Source organism: Strix aluco, chromosome W (assembly GCF_031877795.1).
Source record: "Strix aluco isolate bStrAlu1 chromosome W, bStrAlu1.hap1, whole genome shotgun sequence".
Lineage (NCBI taxonomy): Eukaryota > Metazoa > Chordata > Aves > Strigiformes > Strigidae > Strix > Strix aluco.
In genome coordinates, this window is record NC_133970.1 from 32,509,684 (window position 1) to 32,535,982 (window position 26,299).

At 45.4% G+C, this 26,299-nt stretch overlaps 1 protein-coding gene and 1 long non-coding RNA gene across 2 annotated transcripts in view; one reads left to right on the top strand and one right to left on the bottom strand.

Annotated features, from left to right (window-relative positions):
* Window positions 1–26,299, bottom strand: part of LOC141917732 (E3 ubiquitin-protein ligase RNF38-like) — a 288,771-nt gene that overhangs the window by 114,362 nt on the left and 148,110 nt on the right.
* On the top strand, window positions 58–5,687 carry LOC141917682 (uncharacterized). Its single transcript, XR_012621403.1, has 2 exons — window positions 58–622; window positions 5,608–5,687. It is a non-coding gene; the product is annotated as an uncharacterized LOC141917682 (long non-coding RNA).

Consider the following 26,299-nt stretch of genomic DNA (forward strand, 5'->3'; position numbering starts at 1 on the left):
TGGAACCACAATTTACAACTACCAGACACCGCTTGGGTAAAAAGAGATAACTGCAATTTACAACTACCAGACACCGCTTGGGTGAGAAGAGATAACCGCAATTGCTTAAACAAACCAGATACCAGCAGAACAAATGCCACTCAAAAGATAACCGCAAGAGCGGGCAAAAGTAAGAAGAACAAAGGAGGCAGGAAACGACCCCCTAACAACAACTGAGGCATGCGCAAAGTACCTCTACTACTCCATGAACACGGCAGTAAAGATGTATAAGAAGGGAACTGTTTAAACTGTTAAGCGCGGCAGTTGGCGGAGCGCAGACTCCCCTGCCGTCCAGCGCTGTCTTTGCTCATATTCTATTTGCTATAATTAATAAAATTCTAACCGGATTATGATCCATTGTGGTCTTAATTTATAACAATTGCTTGGTGCCGTGACTCGGATAAGGAACGGTGAGCTTTGGTCCTCCGGGGAGGCGCCCCCGCGACAATCCGCGGCCCCGTGACCGACAGCCTACCTCAACCTTACCGACGAACCTAAAATTCTAGAATAATGAGCAAAGGAAAAACCGGTAAAATCCCATAAAATTTCTGTGCACGGGAGTCCGGACGAAGACGCAGGACGCGTAAGTATATTGCGAAATTGCTCGCGAGTTTGCCGTTCGGGCGGGATTGGGTTTCCTGGATTATAACGAATGAGAGGTTCGATATACTGAACCAAGCGAGTGTGGACCCTTAAGTACTGCGTTTCCCATCTCCCGCGAGGGACTGGGCCAGGAACAAGGGGAGCGAGTGAGTGTGTATTTGTGGATAATCCAGAAGATGGGGACGAAGGGCAGCAAACCTTCGACTCCCATGGGAAGGGTACCCAGGGTGCCTAAGAATACCCCTCTAGCCTATATCTTAGACAATTGGAGATATTTCCCCGGAACCTTAGGGAAAGATAAGAAGAAAATGATAGAATATTGTACTAAGAAATGGGGAGGGAAGAAAATTTCAATAACAAATGTCATTTGGCCGATCTATGGGTCAGAAGAAGATTGGGTGAAACAGCAATTAAATTTCTGGGTTAATAGTAAAAAACCCCTTAACCCGGAGGAAAGTCAATATGCGGAAATATGGCTTGAGAAACCGGGATGGGAGATAGCTAAGCTTTATCCGCTAAATGAAATAAAAGCTGAACAAAAGAAAAAGAAGGATGAATTGGATGAAGACCTTCTAATTCCCCCTCCTTATATTCATCCCCCTGCTCCCACAGCCCCTCCAGAGGTCCCCAGAGTGCCCACTCCCCCACCAGAGTCGGAACAAGGGTCTCCCCCTCCTTCTAGACGCATAACTAGAAGTCAAAAAGGGGCAGCTCAGATGTACCCCTTAAGGGAAGTACCCATGGGGGGACCTCAACCTGTGATCGGATATATTTCCGTACCCCTAAACTCGGCTGACCTACGGGATTTTAAAAGAACTGAGATGGGAAACTTAATTGAGGACCCACTCGGAGTGGCAGAAAGATTAAATCAATTTTTGGGACCAAACCTTTATACTTGGGATGAGATGCAATCTATCCTTGGTCAATTATTTACTACCGAGGAAAGCGATATGATTAGACGAGCAGGAATGAGACTGTGGGACGCTCAACATGTCCAGGGACCTCAAGCAGATATTAAATGGCCACTCCAAAGACCTGATTGGGATAATCAGGATCCGGTGCATAGAACTCATATGCAGGACCTGAGAACCATAGTAATCCAGGGGATTAGAGAAGCAGTACCCCGTGGCCAGAATATCAATAAAGCATTTAATGAAATGCAAAAGAAAGATGAAAGCCCTACTGAGTGGCTGGAGCGACTGAGGAAAGCCCTTCAGCTGTACTCCGGGGTAAATCCAGACGACCCTCTAGGACAAGCACTCCTCAAAACTCAGTTTGTAGCAAAATCATGGGGAGATATCAGAAAGAAGATTGAAAAGTTAGAAGACTGGCAGGATAGAGGATTGGATGAATTATTAAGGGAAGCTCAGAAAGTCTATGTAAGGCGGGAAGAAGAGAGTAGTAAGCGACAAGTGAAAATGATGGTAGCGGCGGTCAGAGAGGATCGCAAAGGGCGGACTGGTGAACACAGATCTGCTGAAACAAAACAAGGGAACATAGTAGTACAGAAGGAACAGAGATGTTGTTTTTACTGTGGAAAGAAGGGACATATAAAGAAGAAATGCAGAGAAAGGATCAGGGATGAAGAAACATTAAAAACGGAATAGGAAAGTCAGGGGCTCTACATTTTAGGGGACCGGAGTCATCATGAGCCCTTGATAAAATTAAAATTAGGTCCCCATAAACAAGAGTTCACCTTTTTAGTAGACACTGGGGCTGAGAAATCGACTATCAGGCAAATACCTGAGGGATGTAAAATTTCCCCTGAAAAAGTACAAGTAATTGGGGCAAAAGGAGAACCCTTTAAAGTAAACAAAATCAAAAATGTGGTATTCGAAACTGAAAATAAATTTGGAATGGGTGAACTCTTGCTCGTCCCCGAAGCAGAATTTAATCTGTTAGGACGAGATTTAATTGTTGAATTGCAATTACAAGTCAAAGTAAAAAATCAGGAGCTAACAGTGTCAGCTTATCCTTTGACCGTGGATGATCAAAAACAAATTAACCCCGATGTCTGGTACTCTCCGGACACAATTAGTAGACTGGAAATTCCACCGATCAAAATCCAAATTTCTGAACCCCACATACCTGTGAGGGTAAAACAATATCCCATATTCCTAGAAGGACGAAGGGGATTAAAACCAGAAATTGATCGATTGCTAGCACAAGGAATCTTAGAGCCTTGTATGTCACCCTTTAACACCCCTATTCTGCCTGTAAAGAAATCAAATGGGAAATATCGGCTTGTACATGATTTAAGAGAAATAAACAGAAGAACTATCACCTGGTTCCCTGTAGTAGCAAATCCATACACATTGTTAAGTAAGCTAGGACCCCATAACTCCTGGTATAGTGTGGTTGATTTGAAGGATGCCTTTTGGGCCTGTCCGCTGGCAGAAGAATGCCGTGATTATTTTGCCTTTGAATGGGAAGACATAGAGACAGGTCGTAGACAGCAATTGAGATGGACCGTGCTTCCCCAAGGTTTCACTGAGTCCCCTAATCTGTTTGGACAGGCCCTGGAAGAGCTCTTAAAAGAATACCAAGTACAAACGGGAAACGTACTGTTACAGTATGTAGATGACCTGCTCATAGCAGGGAATAATAAGGATGATGTAAGAAAAGAAAGCATTCGACTCCTAAACTTTCTTGCACAAAAGGGACTACGGGTATCACAAGAAAAGTTACAATTTGTGGAGGAGAAAGTGAAATATTTGGGGCATTATTTGTTTAATGGCAAAAAGATATTGGATCCAGAGCGCATTAAAGGTATTCTGGAATTACCTATGCCTGTCACTAAGAGGCAAATTCGACAGGCATTAGGGCTATTTGGGTATTGTAGACAATGGATAGAGAACTACAGCTTTAAAGTTAAATTCTTATATGAACAGCTGTCTAAAGGCAAGATACCCAAGTGGACCCCTCAGGATCAGGAGCAGTTTGTCAGTCTCAAAAGGGAACTAAGTCAAGCACCGGTTTTAAGTCTACCAGATTTAAAGCGGCCATTCCATTTATTTGTTAACATACATGAAGGAACGGCATTCGGAGTATTAACTCAGGAATGGGCCGGACAAAAGAAGCCGGTGGCATACTTATCAAAGCTGTTGGACCCTGTGAGCAGGGGTTGGCCGAGTTGTTTACAAATCATTGTTGCTGCTGCTTTATTACTTGAGGAAACAAATCGCATTACCTTTAATGGAGAAGTTGTCTTATATGCGCCTCATAACATCAGGGGAGTGTTACAACAAAAAGCAGAAAAATGGCTTACAGATAGCCGATTATTAAAATACGAGGGAATACTTATAGAATCCCCTAAACTATCTTTGAAAACTATTGGAGCAGTTAACCCCGCTGAATTTTTGTACCCAGGAGAAAGCAATGAACTATTGCACAATTGTTTTCAAACAATTGAACAGCAGACACGCATTAGGCCAGACTTAGAAGAAGAAGAACTACAATGTGGAGAAGTATTGTTTATAGATGGGTCATCACGAATAGTGGAAGGTAAACGATTGTCCGGATTTGCTATCGTTAAGCTGGAAAAAGGAGAGTTTAAGACAATAGAATCAGGCCCCCTGAGTGCCAGTTGGTCGGCTCAAGCCTGTGAGCTATACGCATTATGGAAAGCATTAGTGTTACTGAAGGGAAGGGATGGAACTATATATACAGACTCACGCTATGCGTTCGGAGTAGTGCACACTTTTGGGAAAATATGGGAGGAAAGAGGATTTGTTAACTCACAGGGAAAAGAACTGATACACCCGGAATTAATTCAGCGAGTTCTGGGGGCATTGAAAATGCCAAATAAAATAGCAGTTGTACATATAAAGGGACACCAGCGAGGTACAAGTTATCAAGTTAGGGGAAATAATGCAGCTGATACCGAAGCAAAACGAGTGGCAGGCAATTATAGCATGATTTTGACTTTGCAACAAGTACCTGTTAGTAAGAATTTGAGTTTTGAGTCTGCAGAAAAGGAAAAACTAGAACAGATGGGAGCTAAGGAACAAGATGGCAAGTACATATTGCCAGATGGGAGAGAAGCCTTGCCAAAGGGCATAGCACTCGAAATATTTTCAAAAATACACAGTAAAACACACTGGGGAACCCAGGCGTTAGTTGATCATTTTAATCAACAGTTTGCCTGTATAGGCGTATATAACGTAGCAAAGGCAGTCACGGCAGCCTGCGAGACATGTCAAAAGGTTAATCGAAATAACATGAGACAAAAACCTCTTGGAGGACGTTCCCCAGCATACAGACCTTTCTCACACATACAAGTGGATTTTACTGAACTACCTAGGGTAGGGCGTTACAAATATTTATTAGTAATGGTGGATCATTTAACACATTATGTTGAAGCTTTTCCTACCTCCAGGGCAACTGCTAACCAAGTTACTAAAGTGTTACTTGAACATATTATACCTCAATATGGAGTACCTGAAGTAATCGATTTGGACAGAGGAACACACTTTGTGTCAAAAATTGTTAGAGACCTAACCGAAAGCTTGGGTATTAAGTGGGAACACCATACACCATGGCATCCACAAAGTTCGGGAAAAGTTGAAAGGATGAATGGAGAAATCAAAACTATTTTAACCAAATTAATGATAGAAACCAAATTATCATGGATTAAGTGCCTACCTATGGCACTATTAATTCTCAGAACCAGACCCCGAGCAGATGTAGGAATATCAGCGTTTGAAATGGTGTATGGAATGTCCTATAGAATTGAAAATCCACAAACAAATGTTTTAATTCGAGACCGTGTGATTAGTGAATATGTTTCACAATTAGCAGAGCATCGCAACAAGCTTTGGGAACATGGACTGATTGTGCAACGACCCCCGTTGGACTTAAAAATTCACAATGTTAAACCTGGGGATTGGATATTGGTTAAAGTGTGGAAGGAAGAAACCCTAAAACCCAATTGGGAGGGACCTTATCTTGTTTTGCTTACAACAGAGACAGCTGTCCGGACTGCTGAGCGTGGATGGACTCATGCCAGTCGCGTTAAAGGCCCAGTGACAAGACCCCACTGGAAAGTAATCAGTACGCCAGGTGACACCAAGATAACCCTGAGAAGATAACGTAATGATAGAGACTTTATTTGATTACTTAGCCGCATTACCTTTTGGTATAAAGTGTGTATTGCTGTTTATTTTAGCTATAATTATTTCCTTTTTTATCTATTATATATGGAAGCGTACAAAGTGTATTAAAGGAAATTACTAAGCTTATGCAACCACACAATATTGAATATAGAAAACATGCTGATGTAAATAATATATACACTCTAGATATACGAATTAGGTATAATAACTTGAACTACGATTGCTATCCATTTGCTTGTTTTAGGTGTATGGTATGCCAGGATAAATGGTGGACACACTGTGAATGTGGATACCCTCCAATAGGAGTTTGCACACAGTGTTGGAAAAATCCAACGAACTCTCACTGAGTGGAAATTAAAACAACTAGAGCCAAAACAAGAAATTATTCAGGAATCCCATGAGTGGTGGGAAATCTTTTGCCAAAGGAATAAACCCTCAATATTATTGTTACCACTCCAACGAACCAGTCCCCTTTGTAGCTGAAATTTTGGTTATAAAGTGCAGAAGGGAAGTACTAACCGTGTCTTGCTTTGCCCCATTAGTTAAAGCTGCAAAGTGGAAAGCCTATGTAAACAGGCAAAAAAGCCCGAAGCAGCTGTTCTCCTGAAGAATTCCCTTGCTGCCGAGAAGATGGTACACCCCGTGGCTCGAAGCAACCGAGTCGACGGGGCGAGGCAGAGGAGGAACAAACTGTGGAGAAAAGGACCAGAACAATGGGACACAAAAGCAACAATGGCCGAACTTCCCCAGGACTGGTAAAAACATACTTAAATTAGCAAAATTGACAGACACCCTTTTTCCTGGTATACCGTTAGTTTTGTTATTGATAATAACCCAAGCAAATGGAAATCCTCATGAACCTATGGTCTGGAAATTATATAATTTACTAGAGTCAAAATTAATTCAAACTCAGACCGGTCCAGGGAAGTGGAATTTCTCCGTGCATCTATATTCCCTGATACCTATAGAACAGGACTCCCCTGTTTTTACCTCAGATCTAGCAAAGCTTCAGGCCCAATGCAAGGCATTTTATATATGTCCAGCAAGTAACCCTGGCAGAAGTTATTGTAATTATCCAGGTCATTTTTACTGTGGCTATTGGGGTTGTGAAACTATTGCTTCAAATTGGAAAACGCGGGGAGATAAATATATAGATGTAACTTGGGGACCCCCGGGTTGCACTCCCCCAAAGCATGATTTTGATGGACACCCTACAAGACCCTGTGGCAGCGTGTCCTGTATCAGAATTGAAATCATTGTAAAAGAACCCCAAGATTACACATGGTTAGTTGGCCGCATCTGGGGAATTAGATATTGGGAATCAGGAGCGGATAGGGGAAGTATGTTTAAAATAATAAAAGAAAGACTTCCTCATGATCCCTTACCAGTAGGACCAAACCTAGCCCTGAATCCACCCACTTCTTCTGAAGAAAAGGTTACCCCCGTAATTGTCATAACCCCTTCTCCAAACTCCCTTTTGGAAACAACAAAAAACACTGTGACTGAATTTTCCTTATTCAGGGATCTGGAGTTGCCAGAATCCAAGGACCCCTTATGGAATCTAATGCAGGCCTCTTACCGTGCCCTTAATGAGAGTAAACCAAATTTAACTGAGGAATGCTGGTTATGTTATAATGTTAAACCTCCATATTTTGAAGCAATTGGAAAACCAGGTAGAATTCAATGGTCCAACGGTTCAAACCCATGAGAATGTCCATGGGATGACCTGAAGAACCAGACGCAAGGAATTACTATTCAATTAGTAATAGGTCAAGGAAAATGTATAGGTACAGTGCCCAAAAAGTATCAGCCTTTGTGCAACCGAACAGTCACTAACACCAATATAGAGAAACACAAGAATCAAAATGACAAATGGGCTATCCCGACACCAGGAGCTAAATGGGTTTGTTCAGACATCGGCGTAACCCCCTGCCTATCCCTAAACGTGTTTAATCAATCTCAGTTTTGCATACAGGTGATTATCGTTCCTCGTCTGATCTATCATACCTCTGAGGAAGTGTTACGCCACTTTGAAGGAGACCTGAATAGACAAAAACGAGAACCAATTACAGTAGTAACCCTAGCTACACTGTTGATAGCAGGCGGAGTTGGAGCAGGTATGGGCATAGCCTCCCTAGTAAAAGGTCAGGAATTACAAAATTTGCAAATGGCTGTAGATGAGGATTTGGCAAAAATAGAACAATCTATCCAAAATTTAGCCACTTCAGTAAAATCAGAAGTAGTGCTGCAAAATAGAAGAGGATTAGGTCTATTATTCTTAAAAGAAGGAGGGTTATGTGTAGCTCTAAATGAAGAATGTTGTTCTTTTGCTGACCATACGGGAGTAGTCCAAGACACTATGTCTGAACTCCGGAAAAGGTTAGATCAACGTAAGAAAGATTGTGAGGCGAGCAGATCATTGTATGAAAACTGGTTTAATGTTTCACCTTGGCTAACCACTTTGTTGTCTGCTTTAGCAGGACCGCTTGTTATGTTGATTCTGGGACTTATATTTGGACCTTGTATATTACGCTATATTTTACACTTCATTAAAGAACAGTATGACATAGCTAAACTGCTTATTTTAACTACAAGGTCTGGGGCAAAATATAAGAGTGTATCTATTAATGAGGATGAAGACTGTTGTGAATGTGTTATTCCACGTAAGAACTATACCTATTGTAATTGTGAAACATTACCTTGTAAGTGCTATGATAAATGTTGGGAGTGTGGAAAAAGGTTTGCTTGCAGTACTGAAAATGAAAGTAGCATCCAATAAACAATAATAGGATAAAAAGAAAAAGGGGGGATTGTAAGAAACTATGAATTGTAAGAAACTATGAATTAGGGTATTGTTTATTGGAATTTATGTTAAGCTCAATGTAAAGGTTAGGCAACAAAAGATATGGAACCACAATTTACAACTACCAGACACCGCTTGGGTGCAATTTACAACTACCAGACACCGCTTGGGTAAAAAGAGATAACTGCAATTTACAACTACCAGACACCGCTTGGGTGAGAAGAGATAACCGCAATTGCTTAAACAAACCAGATACCAGCAGAACAAATGCCACTCAAAAGATAACCGCAAGAGCGGGCAAAAGTAAGAAGAACAAAGGAGGCAGGAAACGACCCCCTAACAACAACTGAGGCATGCGCAAAGTACCTCTACTACTCCATGAACACGGCAGTAAAGATGTATAAGAAGGGAACTGTTTAAACTGTTAAGCGCGGCAGTTGGCGGAGCGCAGACTCCCCTGCCGTCCAGCGCTGTCTTTGCTCATATTCTATTTGCTATAATTAATAAAATTCTAACCGGATTATGATCCATTGTGGTCTTAATTTATAACAAGTGCAACCCCCCTCTCACAGGAGACAGTCCTTCACAAACTCTCTCCGACATGAGTCACTCCCACGGGCGTGTGGGTCACCCCCACGTGTTGCAGTCCTCCCAGCGCCAAACTACAACAGGGGGGTCTTCTTCCCATAGGGTCCAGGCCTTCTTTGGGCACAGTCACCTGGGTCGGCGTGGGGCCCCCCACAGGCCGCAAATCGGTATCTGCTCCACCGTAGACCTCCATGGGTGGCAGTGGGGGGTGGCCCTGCTGTCTCACCATGGGATACAGGGGAGTCTTCTTCTCCGGTGCACCTCCCCGCTTCCTCCTCCGTCCTTCCACTGACCTCGGTGTTGGCACAGATGTTCTCCTCACAACTTCTCCTTGCAACTCCCCCCACTCCTCCCAGGTTCCCCTTTTTAAATATGTTATGGCAGAGGCGCAGCTAATTGGCTCGGCCTTGGTGCAAAGGCGGGTCCGACTTGGAGCTGGGGGAGCTTCGAGAAGCTTCTCACAGGAGGCCACCGCTGTAGCCCCCTCCCCTGCTACCAAAAAACCCCCACCACTCACTCAAGTGAGGACAGGTGACAAAAAGGACTGTCATGGTTTAACCCTGGCCAACAACTAAGCACCACATAGCCTCTCTCTCACTTTCACCTCCAGTGGGATGGGGGGAGAATTGGAAGGGTAAAAGTGAGAAAGAATCAGAAGAGTAAAAGTGAGGTTGAGATAAAGACTGTTTAATAATTAATGAGAAATAATAATTAAAAATAAAATTGTAAGGAAAAGATGAAAAAAAAAAGGGGGAGGGGAAAATAAAACCGAAGAAAGACACATGATGCAAAAGAAAACAATTGCTCACCACCAACCAAACGATGCCCAGACAGTCCCCAAGCCACAGGCCCTCCCACCAACTTCCCCCCCAGTTTTATTGCTGAGAACAATGTCATATGGTATGGAATATCCCTTTGGTCAGTTGGGGTCAGCTGTCCCAGCTGTGTCCCTCCCAACTTCTTGCGCAGATCCAGCCTACTTGCTGGTGGGGCAGTCTGAGGAGCAGAACAGGCCTTGATGCTGTGCAAGTACTATTCAGCAATAACTAAATCATCGGTGTGTTATCAACACTATTTTCAGCACAAATCTAAAACATAGCCCCATACAAGCTACTATGAAGAAATGTATCTCTATCCCAACCAAAACCAGTACAATCTTGTACCTTCCTTTCGATAGACATCTCCTGCTGCCACTATCATAATTTAGTGCCCAAGAAATGGCAGAGGTAAAATGAACATTCTTTCTACAGGGCAGGAGGTGTTAATCTTGGGGAAACCATTATTTTATTTTTTGTATTTGGAGTACAACACTTCAAAACCAGCAGAAATGCAAATTGCTATGTGGTTAGCCTTCATCACCATTCAGAATTACTAATTATCAAGTTTTGAATAGCTATGCTAAGTGCTAATTGCCTTTTATGTTAAGCAATACTTATCGACATTCCAATTTATTTGCCATTAGAAAGAAAATAAATAAGTTTTCTGAACTACATATAATTGTTTTAAAATTATATTTATATTATATTTCTATTTGTATCATATTATAATTATTTTTTTCCACTGAAAATATAGAAGTTGGAGCTGAGCTTCAGGTTATTTTATAAGAAGTTGTCATAAGACCATCCCAAAAACCATGGTGGCTCTCTTTGGTTTCAACTAAAAATAAATTAATAAATAAATTCCCATGGGATCATTACAGCAAAGTTATAAGAGCATGCTGGGAAATTTTAATAGGTGAACATGGCAAGGTTTTGGTAGTGGGAGGGGGCTGCAGGGGTGTCTTCTGTGAGAAGAGGTCAGGGGCTGCCTCCATGCCAGACACAGATGGTTCTGGGCATCACCAAAATGGACCCACTGCTGGCTGAAGCTGAGCCAATCAGCAAAGCTGGTGGCGTCTCTGTGAAAACATATTTAAATTGCAAAACCATGAGACAGGCAGAGGAGGAGAGAAAACAGAGCAAGAAATAGCAGTGCAAACACCAAGGTCAGAGAAGGAAGAGGGGGAGAAGGTGCTCCAGGTGCTGGAACAGATATTCCCTTGCAGCCCATGGAAAAGTCCAGCAGAGCAAATATTCACACTGCAGCCTGTGGAGGAGCCCATGCCAAAGTAGTTGGATATTTCCTGAAAGAATTGAGGCCTGTGGAGAACCCACACTGGAGCAAGCTTTTTCCTGAAGACTGCAGCCCATGGAAGGATCAATGCTGGAGCAGAAGAGAAGTGAGAGGAGGAAAGATCAGCAGAAAGGAACTATTATGTACTTATCATAACTCACCCACCCCCCCAGTGTTGCTCAGCAGGGGGAGGCAAGGTGTTGTTTTAATTTTTTTTGTCTTTGCTTCTCACTGTCTAAATCTATTTTAATGGGCAATAAATTCATTTTCCCCAAGTCAAATCCATTTTGCCAGTGATGGTAATCATTAAGTGATCTCCCTGTCTTTATCACAACCCATGAGCTTTTTAATCTTATTTTGTCCCCCCTTTCCTGTTGAGGAAGTGGAGTGAGAGAGTGCAGCTGGGTGGGCATCTGGCTGCAGGCCAAGGTTAACCCACCGCAGACACTAACAAGGCATTACTGGCAGAAATAAATTTTATGTATTTTAAGATTATTTTTTTTAACATGTCAGATTCAGCTAACCTTTGGAAGAACTAGCTATATCTGTTACAAGAAAGTATATTGTGTCAGATCCAACAGCCTGAGAGTCAAGACTGCTGCAGCTCCGTGCACCAAGTACAACCAGTAGCAAGGATGAAATTTACTCCCAGTAGGCATGCACACACATCACATGTATACACCACATATATACACAGCCAGCCACACTGATCACAGACAGACATTCAGAGCACTTGCATGAACACAGACAGCACCAATGGCCTCATCCTGCTCCCCTCTCTGGCTGAGCTAGAGGTCCACTAGAAAGAGAAAATATGCATATGTCTAGCAAGAGAAAATATACCTATATACAAAGTGGATCCCCTCCAGCAGTTGACCTCAGACACTCAGTCTGCCCAGTAGCTGGCCCCTGCATCCAGCCTCCCCAGTTGCTGGCACCTGGACATATGAGCCCCCAAAGCCACAGCCCCACTCCAATTGCTGGTATAGACTGCCTCACACACATGTGCACACACACATGCACAGCATTGTCCAGGAAACCCCTGGTCCCCCATAGCTGAGTCCCCACCCTCTGTACTCTCTGCCTTAGAAACACAAAGGTGCTCTCACATCCAGAGCTGGCCCTTAGAGACCCACACACATCCCTGGCCCCCAGGTCACTTCACCTAGTCAACATCGAGTCCAGCTTGATCTTCACTAACAATCACACACTCGCACACCTACACTTGCTGGCATCACAGACCCCCATACACACACGCACACATGGAATAAAGAACCCCTTACCAGAAAATAGTTGAAGGCAGAGCTTAATAAAGAGACAGGACAGACAGAGCTGATCAGGTGCAGGGCATGTCCAGGCAAGTATATTGAACAGGAGCTGTTTACATGCAACTGGCCCTTTTTATCCCCTTTATCCCACACTTGTTCCTCCTCAAATCACCTAAATCCATTCCCTTCCCTGCCTTTGGTTCCTCCCCTAAACATCCCATAATAAATCCTGTGCAATCCCAAAATGCTCTTCCCCTGCATCCCATAATGTGTCCAATTATCCTTAGGCAGTAGCACACACACATACACCAGTCCAAAGTGTGCTCTGGTGTTGACCATCTTGATGGGTTTCATGCTTGGACAACAGAGCTCATGCCTCACTTGGGACAGACCTGAGAATGGCCTGGACAGGGTGTCCATTTCTTTGAGTCTGGAATTTGGGTTCCCCACCTGCCATTGTGCTCCTGCACTCCTCTGGGCTTGTAGAGGTTAGCCTTTGATGGGCTGATGACTCTCCTGTAATGGGCTTGGCAGGGTATTATTCAGGTTCTTCCACCCACCACTGTGGCTCTGCTTTGTGTGTGTGCTGATGAGTTTTATCACATAATCAAACAACAGCCTGTATAGTTTTATGACCTATGCTCTTATCAGGTAAGAAGTGCAATAGAATATGATACCTGTTACAACAGTGCTCCCAAAATATAAAGAACAATTAAACCACATCATACTAACATTCAGCAAGTTCTCTGGGACTAGTGCTACTCCTAACAATCATTCTGTGGTATGATTTTCTCCTGCCCAATAAGCAACAAGAACCAAGTATTCTCTGCAGCTACCTGACCCTTAGACTTTTTCTGCTTTTAAGAGAAAAAAAAAAAAAAAAGATCAGTTGGAATATTAATTCAAGAAAAATCAAAGACTAAGCAGAAACAAAATATTTCCAGCTTAAAGGCAACAGCTTTAAAATTAAGGCATAAGATTTTTACTGGTAAGAGATGAAATTTATATCATGACATAAAGTCTCACTTCATGTTATGTCCTATGAAATCTCAGCACATCAGGATGTCAAAGGGGAAAGAAAAGAACACCCAACCAGTATAGTACACCTTTTTTCAAGTATATTTCATATGGATTATAGTTTAATTGAATCTTACTACTGAAATGATGGTTTGTTAGTGTATTGGGTGTACATGGCAAGGATTTGGTAGTGGAGAGGTTGCAGAGGTGGCCTCTGTGAGAAGAGGTAAGGGGCTACCCCCATGCAAGAGCTGGTTCCAGACGGCTACAAAATGGACCCACCAAAGCTGAGTCAATCAGCAAAGCTGGTGGTGTCTCTGTGAAAACATATTTAAGAAAGGGCAAAAATACCAGATGGGCAGCAAGGAAAAAAAGTGTGAGAAACAATAGTGCAAACACCAAGGTCCCCTGCAGCCCATGGAAGAGACCACAGCGGAGCAGGTATTTCCCTAGAGCCTGTGGAGAGGACCACATTGGAGCAGATATCCACACCTGCAGCCTGTGGAGGACCCCATGGCAGAGCAGGTGGATATTACCTGAAGGAACTGCAGCCCACGGACAGACTATGCTGCAGCAGGAAAAGTTTGAGAAGGAAGGAGTGGCACAGAGGAACTGTTATGTACTGACCAGAACCTCCCCTATTTCCCATCCCCCCCCCCATGCTGCTCAGGGGCAGTTGGGAAGCAGAGGGGAGGTAAAAGAATCAGGAATGAAGGATTGAAGCTGAGTCTTGGGGAAAAAAAAGGAGGGGGAGGCATTGTTTTAATTTTTGATCTTTGTTTCTCACCATTCAAATCTCTTAATTGGCAATAAATTAAATTAATTTTCCCCAAGTCAAGCCTGTTTTGCCCATGATCATAATTGGTAAATGATCTCCCTATCTTTATCTTGACCTACGAGCTTTTTCATCCTATTTTCTCCCCCTGTCTTGATGAGGGGGAAAAGTGAGAGAGCAGCTGGGTGGGCATCTGGCCAATGCCAACCCACCACAGTTACACTTCTGAACATGCTTCAGTAGTCACTTTTACATAGTTTACCTAAATGCTGTTCTCCTTTGCATAGAGAAAGTGAGAGTTATAGCATGATAATTTAGACCTCATATTTTCACCAAGTCAGTGTACCTTGAGATATGCCTGTTTTCCAGTTAAATTATAAGGATTACACACACAACCTAATCATATTTAAAAAAAAAAACCAAACACCAACACAAAAAAACCCCAAACCAAATAACAACATAGTTATTATCAGAAACAATTAAGACTGATATCTAAAATATATCTCCACTCCATTCCTCCATATATTGTCTACATATCTAAGAAGATTAAATGTCATGATGCCCACAGATGTTTCTGTTTTACCAAGAGTTGTGAATGATCGAAGGTAGAAAAACCAGGGAGATAAGATTCAAGAATAAAACTCAATTTGGAGGATGCAAAGTAGCCAAGACTTATGAAAATAACCTGGAGGAAAGGCGCATCATGATGTGGACAAATCTGAGAAAGAGCAATACTAACACACTGATACTAAATATTACATGTGTTAAACATTTACTTTTCTGTAAATTAAAACTTCTCATTAGACAAACTTTTCCAACTTTCAGAATTGGAGCCCACAACAAAACATGATATCAAGATCAAAACAGAAACATTTATGACAAAAATGTAACTATTAAGCATTATTTGTAAGCAGACTTTTCAGCATCAGGAAAGATGAAGAGTGGTGCGATTTTCACAGAGACCCTGCAGAGATGAGAGCCTGAATCCTCAGATGCACAGAAGGAGCAACCAGAGACTGTAGTCAGTTGTGGAGCATATGAAGACTCCCATGATGGGGAAGGCTGCAGGCTTGTGACTTCTGGCAACAGGAGGCCCTCTCCTTCTCTACCCACACATCTGCAACAGTGGAATAAGTTCAGTGCCCTGGTAGAAGACAAGGGAGAGAAAGCCATGTCTTAGGAGGCATCAGATCCAGCCAAGCCTGAACTACAAATCAGCACAAAAAGGAAGCAACAGGTTTAGTGGTAGGAGACTCCCTCCTTCAAGAGATGGAGGCTCCCATTTGCCAAACTGAGTTATTGTCTATGGAGGTTTATTGCTTGCCAGGAGCTCACTGGAATGGAAAACATGATGGGACAGCTTGTACAACTGGAGTACTGCAGTGGTGGATATAAACTCTTAAAAAAAAAACCCAAAAAAAACCCAACAAAAAACCCAAAAACCCCCACACCACAGGCAGGGCAGACAAGCATGTGTGTGTGTGTGTGTGTGCATGCGCGCATGCACATGTGTGTGCATACACGTGTGTTTGGGGGCAAGGGGGGTGCCCTGTATCTGAATGAACAGCTTGATTGTATGGAGCTCTTCTATAGGACTGATGACAGTCCCTGTGATAGCTTATGAGTCAGGATCAAAGGACACACTAGTAAAGGTGACACTGTGGTGGGAGTTTGGGAGCTTGCTACAGACCATCAAATGAGAACGAAGTAGATGATGAATGAAGTGATGCACAGCTGGATCTGCTATTCACCAGCAAGGAAGATGTCCTGGTTTAGCCAGGATAGGGTTAAGTTTCCCCAGCAGTGGGGGGGAAGCTCTAGCCGGGTTATTCAGATACCATGCGGACGTCAAGTCCGGGCGCTATAGCGCGGGAAGAAACAGTGAGCACAGCCGTTCCTCTCACTGCTGTATCGGTATATATATCTTGCTCTGTTCATTGTTAACACTGTTATTGTTATTGTTGTTGTTTGTTGTGTTGCTGTTGCACTGTTGTATTAAACTTCTCCTTATCTCAGCCTCGGGGCTTTGTATTACACTCCCTTTGTGGGGGAGGGGCAGCGGCCGCGTGGTCTCAGACCCCATCAGGGACTAAACCACCACAACTTTTAGCGCCCAACGTGGGGCACGAGAGGGCTGAGATAAGGAAAAAAGGAGAAAGTGTGTTAGAGCAATCTGTTAGGTGTAATTTTTTCTGGTTTTATTTGTATTGTTTGATAAGAAACGTTTGCAATGCTGACCAATTTGCTTGCGTGCTGGGCCTGGATTAATCCTTACATCTACTCTGTGCTCCTAGTGCTGGCGTTTGTTGTCGGTGGAAAATGTGTCAAGGGTTTTATTTTGCTGTACTGGCTACTGTCTGCTTATAATATGCTTGTGTCACTGCTTGTGGGGGTGAACCGGTACCTGTTTGCTGCCTGGGCTTTTGTTTGGGGTCTCACCCCCTCTATGGGTGAGCCAGGGGAAGAGATCCTCTCGGTTTTTGAGAGTTTCAGCTATCCCTGGAGCACCCAGGCCAGTGTGCTTGCGGCTCTGTGCTTCCTAAATGTCTGCCTGATCTTGTTTTGGGCCGTGCAGTACTTCTCCAACAATAGCACCACCCGGAAACCTGCCCTGAGGGCAGATAGTTATAAATGGCAAGGTGTGTGGGAAAAGATGGGCAAGTGCCTGAGTCAGTGGTCACCCCCAGTGCTTTGGGATCTCACTCCCGAACAAGTGCAGAGTCCTGATAAACTGGTGGAGTGTTTGGAAAAGGTGTGCTGCCAATCTGACAAACCCTGGGAAACACAAATCCTTGCGATGTGCTGGGGGCTTGCCCATGCCTACCATGTCATCTTTAACACTGTTCACTGCCCTCAAGGGGGAGAAAGGGCTGCAGGATCTGAAAGTGAACCTACTGGTACAGCAGCTGGGCCAGGGGGACAGGCAGTGCCAGTACCAGTCGCCTCCTCCAGCACAGCAGCTGGGCTAGAGGGACAAGCAGTACCAATATCAGTCGCCCCGATACGGAAAACCAAATATACCAAAAAATCCCCTCGCAGTGTACGGGGTGATGATGAACCAGGCCCATCACGAGAGCAGGAGGAAGAGCCGGAGGTAATCATCCGATCTCTATCCCTCAGTGAGTTGCGAGATATGCGGAAGGATTTCAGCCGCCTTCCAGGCGAGCAAATTTGCACCTGGCTGCTCTGATGCTGGGATACTGGAGCTGCTGGTTTTGAATTGGAGGGGAGAGAGGCCAAGCAGCTGGGATCTTTAGCCAGGGAGGCTGGTATTGACAAGGCAATAGGGAAACAGGCTCAATCCCTCAGCCTTTGGAGGCGACTCCTGCTCGCTGTGAGGGAGAGGTACCCCTACAAGGATGATGTTCTATCTCGGTTAGGCAAGTGGACCGACATGGAGAAAGGCATTCAAAACCTCAGGGAATTGGCTGTGTTTGACATGATCTATGGTGATCTGAATGATGAGCAGTCACCCATGGATCCAGATCAGGCCCCTTGCACACAGCTGATGTGGCGGAAGTTCCTGCAAAGTGGACCAGAGGCACATTCCAAAGCATTAGCAGTAGCATCCTGGTGGCGAGACACCCAGACTCAGACAGTGGATGAAGTGATTGGCCAGCTCCGGCAATATGAGTGTCCTGGTTTAACCAGGATAGGGTTAAGTTTCCCCAGCAGTGCGGGGGGGGAGCTCTAGCCGGGTTATTCAGATACCATGCGGACGTCACATCCTGGCACGTCACATCCTGGCGCAGGAGCATGGGGCGCGTGGTTTTATACATCTGGTCCTCTCACTGCTCTATTGGTAGATATACTTTGCTCCGTTCATTGTTATCACTGTTATTCTTATTGTTGCTGTTTGTTGTGTTGCTGTTGCTCTGTTGTATTAAACCTCTCCTTATCTCAGTCTCGGAGCTTTGTATTTCACTCCCTTTGTGGGGGAGGGGCAGCGGCCGCGTGGTCTCAGACCCTGGCAGGGGCTAAACCACCACAATGAGGGAAATCTCCCTTCCTCCCAACATGCCTGGCTTTCAGCGGTAGAGGAACTGTCTCAGAGGCTCCAGAAAGTGGAAGAGGACATGTCCTACATTCCACCTGCACGGGCCGATGTCTCAGCTATTAGAAGCAGGCGCTTCCCCACCCAAGAGAAGGGCAGTGGAAGACACACACCACGGGGCACCCTGTGGTTCTTCCTCCAAGACCATGGGGAAAACATGAGGAGGTGGGATGGACAGCCCACTCCCGCCCTAGCTGCACGAGTACAGCAACTGAAAGGGAAGACCACCATGAAAGGGGAGTCTTCCAAGAGAGATGCAGCTCCAGTGTCTAGTCAGAAACCCCCCAGACAGAATAGAATGGCCAACAGTATGCTTGACCCTCTTGAGGGGACCAGGAAGTCATTCCAGCAGGAGTCACTCTTAGATCAAGTGAGTGATGCTGAGCAAGATTAGAGGGGCCCTGCCTCCAGCCAGGTGGAGGAAAGGGATAATCGGATTTACTGGAAGGTGTGGATCCGATGGCCTGGCACATCAGAACCACAAGAATATAAGGCCTTGGTAGACACTGGCGCACAGTGCACCCTGATGCCATCAAGCCACAGTGGGGTCGAACCCATCTGCATCTCCGGAGTGACAGGGGGATCCCAACAGCTGACCCTATTAGAAGCTGAAGTAAGCTTAACTGGGAAAGACTGGCATAAGCACCCCATTGTGACTGGCCCAGATGCCCCGTGCATCCTAGGTATAGACTACCTCAGGAGAGGGTACTTTAAAGACCCAAAAGGGTACTGGTGGGCCTTTGGTATAGCTGCCCTGGAGGAGGTTGAGCAATTGTCCACCTTACCCTGCCTCTCAGAGGACCCCTCGGTGGTGGGGTTGCTTAAGGTTGAAGAGCAGCGAGTGCCAATTGCCGCCAAGACGGTGCACCGGCGGCAGTACCGTACTAACCGAGATTCCCTGGTCCCCATCCATCAGCTGATCCATCAACTAGAAAGCCAGAAGGTGATCAGCAAGACTCATTCACCCTTCAACAGCCCTATATGGCCAGTGAGAAAGCCTAATGGCGAATGGAGACTGACCGTGGACTACCGTGGCCTGAATGAAGTTACGCCAGCGATGAGTGCTGCAGTGCCAGACATGCTAGAGATCCAGTATGAGCTGGAGTCGAAGGCAGCCAAGTGGTACGCCACGATTGACATCGCTAACGCGTTTTTCTCCATCCCAATAGCACCAGAGTGCAGGCCACAGTTTGCGTTCACTTGGAGGGGTATCCAGTACACCTGGAATCGATTGCCCCAGGGGTGGAAACACAGTTCTACCATTTGCCATAGACTGGTCCATACTGCACTGGAGAAAGGTGGGGCTCCAGAACACCTGCAGTTCATTGATGATATCATTGTATGGGGGGACACAGCTGAGGAAGTCTTTGAGAAAGGAAAGAAGATAATTGAAATCCTCCTGAAGGCTGGTTTTGCCATCAAGCGACAGAAAGTTAAGGGGCCTGGAAGGGAGATTCAGTTCCTAGGAATAAAATGGCAAGATGGGCGTCGCCACATCCCAATGGAGGTGATAAACAAGATAACAGCCATGGCCCCACCAACCACCAAAAAAGAGACTCAGTCCTTCCTGGGCGCTGTGGGGTTCTGGAGGATGCACATCCCAAACTACAGCCTGATTGTGAGCCCTCTCTACCACGTAACCCGCAAGAAGAACGATTTTAAATGGGGCCCTGAGCAACAACAAGCCTTTGAACAAATTAAGAAGGAGATTCCCCAGGCAGTGGCCCTCGGGCCAGTCCGGACAGGGCAGGAGATTAAGAACGTGCTCTACACCCCAGCCGGGGAGAATGGCCCTTCCTGGAGCCTTTGGCAGAGAGCACCTGGGGAATCCCGAGGCCGACCTCTAGGCTTTTGGAGCCGGGGATATAAAGGCTCTCAAGCTAACTATACACCAACAGAGAAGGAGATATTGGCAGCGTATGAAGGAATTCGAGCTGCCTCAGAAGTGGTCGGCACTGAGACACAGCTCCTCCTGGCACCTCGACTGCCGGTGCTGGGATGGATGTTCAAAGGAAAGGCTCCCTCCACACATCATGCAACAGATGCCACGTGGAGTAAATGGGTTGTGTTGATAACACAACGGGCTCGAATAGGGAACCTCGACCCCCCAGGATTAGTGGAAGTGATCATAAACTGACCAGAGAGCAAAGATTCTGGGATGTCACCAGAACAGGAGGTGAAACGTGCTGAGGAGGCCCCACCATATAACGAGCTGCCAGAGGAGGAGAAGCGATATGCCCTGTTCACTGATGGGTCTTGTCGCATTGTGGGAAAACATCGACGATGGAAGGCTGCAGTGTGGCATCCCACACGAGAAACCACTGAAGCTGTTGAGGGACAAGGTGAATCGAGCCAGTTCGCAGAGGTGAAAGCCATCCAATTGGCTTTGGAGATTGCTGAGCGAGAAAAGTGGCCGAGGCTCTATGTCTACACTGACTCGTGGGTGGTGGCAAGTGCCCTGTGGATGTGGTTGCAGCAATGGAAACAAAACAACTGGCAACGCAAGGGCAGACTCGTCTGGGCCGCTGAAGTATGGCAGGACATTGCAGCCCGGGTGGAGAACCTCGTTGTGAAGGTGCGCCATGTGGACGCCCATATACCCAAGAGTCGGGCCACTGATGAACATCAACACAACCAGCAGGCGGACCAGGCTGCTAAGATCGAAGTGGCTCAGGTGGACTTGGACTGGCAGCGTAAAGGTGAACTGTTCATAACCCGGTGGGCCCATGAAACCTCGGGCCACCAAGGCAGAGATGCAACATACAGGTGGGCTCGAGATCGAGGGGTGGACCTCACCATTGACACCATCGCAGAGATCATCCATGGATGTGAGACGTGTGCTGCAATCAAACAAGCCAAACGGGTGAAGCCCCAGCGGAATGAAGATCGATGGATGAAATATAAATATGGAGAGGCCTGGCAGATCGACTACATCACACTGCCACAGACCCGCCAAGGCAAGCGCCACGTGCTCACAATGGTGGAAGCAACCACTGGATGGCTCGAAACTTATCCAGTGTCCCACGCCACCGCCCGGAATACCATCCTGGGCCTTGAAGAGCGAGTCCTGTGGCGACATGGCACCCCAGAGAGGATTGAGTCAGACAGTGGGACTCACTTCTGAAATAACCTCATAGATGCCTGGGCAGAAGAACATGGCATCGAGTGGGTCTACCACATCCCCTACCACGCACCAGGCTCTGGGAAGATCGAGTGCTACAATGGACTGTTAAAAACTACATTGAGAGCAATGGGGGGTGGAACCTTCAAACACTGGGACACACATCTGACAAAGGCCACTTGGTTAGTGAACACAAGAGGATCTGCCAATCGAGCTGGCCCGGCTCAGTCAAAACTCCCACGTGTTGTAGATGGGGATAAAGTCCCTGTGGTGCGCATGAGGGATGTGCTGGGAAAAATGGTCTGGGTTAGTCCTGTGCCGGGCAAAGGCAAACCCATCCACGGGATTGTTTTTGCTCAAGGACCTGGGTGCACCTGGTGGGTGATGTAGAAGGATGGAGAGGTCTGATGCGTGCCACAAGGGGACTTGATTGTGGGTGAAAACACACCGTGAATTATACTGTGCTTTTATTAATTTTTCTTTGTTAATGCTAATTGCTAAATGGCAGCTGGACGTGACATGGATGGTATAATAAAGGGGTGGATTATGTCCTGGTTTAGCCAGGATAGGGTTAAGTTTCCCCAGCAGTGGGGGGGAAGCTCTAGCTGGGTTATTCATATACCATGCTGACATCTCTTCCGGGCGCCGAAGCGCGGGAAGAATCGGTGAGCGTGTGCGTTTGTGCAGCCGTTCCTCTCACTGCTGTATCGGTACATACCTTGCTCTGTTCATTGTTATTACTGTTATTGTTATTGTTGTTGTTTGTTGTGTTGCTGTTGCACTGTTGTATTAAACCTCTCCTTATCTCAGCCCCGGGTCTTTGTATTTCACTCCCTTTGTGGGGGAAGGGCAGCAGCCGCGTGGTCTCAGACCCCGGCAGGGACTAAACCACCAGAGAAGAACTGGTTGGGTACATGATAATCAATGGTAGCCTTGGCTGCAGTGACCATAAAATAGCAGAGTTCAAGATTCTGAGGGGAGTGAAGAAGCCAAGCCACAAAGTACAGATCCTGGCCTGGTGGGATCCCATGGAAGGAGCTCCGAATGGCAAAGGAACTCTAGAGAACTGGCAGGTCATTAAGAACAACGTTATTGATGTTCGGAATTACACCCTACCCTCTCTCCCAGAGTCAAGCCTTGATTTCAGATTTGACAGGTAAGTCTTGGAAATCTGGCTGTCTGGGCACAGAAACAGGATTTCTCAATGAAGGAACATGAAGACAGTTTGAACTTGGACTACTGAAAATTTGACATAGAAAAAATTAACCTCTCCAACTCTGAGAGCTGCCTTAAACTCTGGATACCTGTAAGGAAGGCTGAAACAAGCCAATCATTAGTGTAGGTAAAAAGGGATTGTGAGATAGAACAAAGGAAGCCTGTAAATAAATCTTCTCTGCATATAAAGTAATAAGTTTCTAGGAGCATTTGCCTGTGAAAGAACTTAAAAGTTTTGAGCAGAGAACAACTTGGAGTATTTTTGCATAGAATTCTAGCAGTTACTGTTAAGGTGGTGAGTACCTCCCTGAGCAGTTGTTTCTCCCCACCAAATGCTAGGTATGTCTTAGATGAAACAGTAAAGAAGAACAGATACCACTCCTGAAACTGCCAAGTATTACTGAAAGCGACATTGTACTGGGTCTGGCTGAGCCAGAATTGGTTTTCCCCTGTAGCAGCCCTCATGGTGCTGTGTTTTATGTTGGGAGCTGGCAGGGTGTTGACAGCACACTGGTGTTGTGGCTACTGCTGAGTAGTGCTTACACAGCACCAAGGCTATTTCTGACATTTCCCCCCACAGTGGGACGGGGTGGGCAAGATCTTGGGAGGGGACACAACCAGGACAGCTGACCCCAACTGACCAAAGGGATATTCCAGACCATATGACGTCTGCTCAGTATAAAGCTGGGAGAAAGGAGGAAGGGGGTGGGGTCACCCTTGGTCCTCCGAGGCAACCGCTACGCGTATTGGAGCCCTGCTTCCTGAGAAGGCCCGACATCGCCTGTTCATGGGAAGTAGAGAATAAATCTGTTTTCTTTTTTTTGCTTCCGCGCGCGGACCTTTGCTTCGCTTTGCTTATATTAAAACTGCTTTTGTTTTACCCACAAGGGTTGGTTTTTTTTTTCCTATCTTATTTTCTTTCCCCCTTTTTGCCCTGTTGAGAAAAAAGGGGGAAGTGGGGGGGAAGTGATAGAGCAACTTGGTGGGTACCTGGCATTTAGCCAAGGTCAAACCAACACAAACATGTATCTTCAAACTAGGATGTATATTTCAGGGAGACAGACAAATAAATCCTAGAATGGCACTGCCCATTTCTGCTACTTTAGTGAAAATACTGTTTTAGAGGAAAACCTGATGTGGCTGCCAGACTCCCACCCAGCTGCTCTCTCACTCCCCCTCCTCAACAGGAAGAAATTAAGACAAAAAAACTTATGGGTCAAGATAAAGACAGGGAGATCACTTACCAATTACTGTCACAAGCAAAACAGACTCGACTTGGGGAAGATTAATTTAATTTCTTTCCATTTAAAATAGATTTGGATAGTGAGAAACAAAGACAAAATTAAAACAACCTCTTGCCCCCGCCCCCTTCCCAGGCTCGACTGCACTCCTTCATTCCAGACTGCTCTATCTCCTCCCCTGCATCCTGAGTGGCATGGGGTAGGGATGGGAAATGGGGGCTTACAGTCAGTTCATAACAGTTCCTCTCTGCTGCTCCTTCCTCCTCACACCTCTGCTTCAGCACGGGTCCCTCCCTCAGGACACAGTCCTTCACGAACAGCTCCTGCATGGGCTCTCCACAGGCTGCAGTGGGGATATCTACTTCACCATGGTCTCTTCCATGGGCTGCGTGGGAATCTCTACTCCAGCACCTGGGGCACCTCTTCCCCCTCCTTCTTCACTGACCTTGGCATTCATACTTCTGTGTTTGTCTCACATTTTTTCCTCACTCCTCTCTCCCACAGCTGCTGTGCAGCATTTTTTGCCCTTTATTAAATATGTTTTCACTGAGGCGCCACCAGCTTCACTGACTGGCTGAGGTTTGGCCAGTGGCAGGTCCATTTTGGAGCTGCCTGGAACTGGCTCTGTCTGACATGGGGGCAACCCTGACCTCTTCTCGCAGAGGTCACCCCTGCAGCCCCCCCTGCTACCAAAACCTTGTTACATAAACCAAATACACCTGCACTCTTGGCCTCTCTTCTTTGTGTAAACAAAACAAACAAACAAAAAAATCAAAATGAAAGAAAAACTCAAACACCAAAACACACACACCAAGCCACAAATGCATACAACACACAATGTGAACGCTCTGTATTTCTATCCTGAGAGGCAGAACAGGCAAGTCTGTTAGAATGCTTCCAAAACAATGGAGTTTGAGAAAGATGGGAGCAAAGGCAGGGTGGGGGGTGAACGACATAAATCTTAAAAATGGAAGCTAACTCACAACAATTTAATTTTACCAATATTCAATTGTTTGACATTCCATAGCCAATCTACATGCATCATATTACTTCAGATGTGTTGGGTTACTTACTCATTTCTATGAATTAAATAGTCAAAAATGAACATTCGAATACTTGTTAAAAGAAACACAACCTGTGTTGTAAAATAAGATTTACCCTATGAAGTGTGATATGTGTTTGTGCCCATTGCCTCTTGTCCTATCACTGGGTGCCACCAAGAAGATTCTGGCTCCATCTTTTTTACTCCCTCCCATCAGGTATTTATACATATTGATAAGATCCTCTGAGTCCCCTATTTTCTAGGCTAAACAGTCCCAGCTCTCTCAGATTTTCCTCATATGAAAGATGTTCCAGTCCCCTAATCATCTTTGTGGTCCTTTGATGGACTCTCTCCAGTATGTCCATATCTCTCTTGTACTGGGAAGCCATCACCAGTCCTGAGTAGAGGATTGCCTCCCCTCGGACTGCTGGCAATGCTCTTCCTAATGTAGCCAAGGATGCTGCTGGTCTTCTTTGCCACAAGGGCACATTGCTGGCTCATGTTCAACTTGCTGTCCACCAGGGCCCCTAGGTCCTTTTCTTCAAAGCCAGTCAGCCCCCAGCCTCTACTAGTGGCTTATTCCTGTCCAGGTGCAGGACTTGGCATCTCCCTTTGCTGAATTTCATTAAGTTCCTGTCTGCCCATCTGGTGCATCAACCACTCCTCCCAGTTGTTTTTTTTTTTTTAAGAGATTAAAGACTATTGGCCCTTGTATCAACTCTGGGTTATACAACTAGGGACTGGATTTTGACTGGATTTTGTGCTTTTTTGATCAATAACCCTTTAAACCTGGCAGTTCAGCCAGATCTCAGTCCACCTCACTGTCCATATATTTAGCCTGTACTTCATCGGTTTGTCTATAAGGATGTTATCAGAGACAAAGTCAAAAGCCTTGCTAAAGTCAATAAACAACATCCACTGCTCGACACCCCCCCATCCGCATAACAATTTAAAGTGCACAAGATACTCAGAGATTTGTGCTTTGTATAGTGCCCAAGACTGTTCTATCCTGGTTAGACCAACCCTCTTCTAGGAAAAAAAAAAAAAAAAAAAAGGTGTTTACATTAACTACAGCTATTACAGTTCAGTTTTTTGTTTTTAACCACACACAGAACCATTAGTTATTGAAAATGGAGCTAAAGAACAACCTCCTTACCTGAAATTTGTGTTTGGGTCTCGAGAAGAGCATTTTTTGGTAGTTCTCAGACCCAATAAGGATACAGAGGATAAAGAAGGAGAAGCTTCCTAGGTAAGTTCCATCCTTGGAGACAGTTGAGAATGATACCCCCCCCTTCCCCCCAACCACA